This window comes from Eurypyga helias, unplaced genomic scaffold (assembly GCF_000690775.1).
Source record: "Eurypyga helias isolate BGI_N326 unplaced genomic scaffold, ASM69077v1 scaffold9381, whole genome shotgun sequence".
NCBI lineage: Eukaryota > Metazoa > Chordata > Aves > Eurypygiformes > Eurypygidae > Eurypyga > Eurypyga helias.
Genome location: NW_010228916.1, coordinates 1 through 996, shown reverse-complemented (window position 1 = coordinate 996; position 996 = coordinate 1).

The window sequence follows — 996 nt, the reverse complement described above, 5'->3', positions numbered from 1 at the left end:
CCCACTTTCAATTTAAACCCGTTACCCCTTGTCCTGTCACTCCTTGCCCTTCGAAGAAGTCCCCTCCAGCTTCCTTGGAGGCCCAGATGGGAACAGACATTTCCAAAGACAAAGGGTGTAGCCCTCAGATCCCCTCCTGTGACTTAATTCGGATCTTTCTGGGGTGAAAGATAGAAAACTCCTCTCTTCCCAGCTCTCTGGCATCAAGGGGAACGTCCAACGAGCGAACCCGAATTCAAGCCGCCTCCCGGTCAGGTGCGGAAGGGCACGGCTACCTGCCGGGAGAGCTGCGGCCCGGCTGAGCCGACCGCGATCCCTTCTGAAGTGCAGGAAGGAAGGAAGGAAGGGTATCAAAGCTATTTTGGGTGCAATCAGAGACTGTGGGAGGGATAAGGGTAAGTCAGGGTGGGGGCCCAAGCATAGGTTTTCAAAATAAAGAAGCCCAGCGGAACACTTTGAACTGGACAGTCAGCGTGGATACGGGATCAGAGAAACGAGAGCGGTTTTGGGGCATTTACAAAGCAGTTTTTGCAAGCACAGGGCATAGCACGGTCAGCTGGGAAGCTGCCCCACGGGAAGGTGTCCCTGCCCATGGCAGGCGGTGGGACGGGATGGGCTTTAAGGTCCCTTCCCACCCAAACCGCTCTGGGATTCCATGATTCCGTGTTTAAAACCGGCTGGCAGAGGGCACAAGTGGGTAACTCGCAGGCGAGTGCCTGCAACCTGTTTATTTCATCAGAGATGCTGCTGGGGCAGATGCCGGAGGGAAGGCGGAGATGCGGACGGGGTTGGACCTCAGCCACGTGACCCCAGCACCCCGCGGTGTCCCGCGCCGGAGGTGTCAGCCGTGGGCGGCTGGGGCAGAGGGAAGGAACAGTGGGACGACGGCTGTTCCAACCCTTCCTGTGGGATAGGGTGGGGACGGGGAGTTGGCGACTGGTGCCCCATTCTTCTCTGCATGAAACCGGAGTGGTTTGCGTGGATTTAGTGAACTCG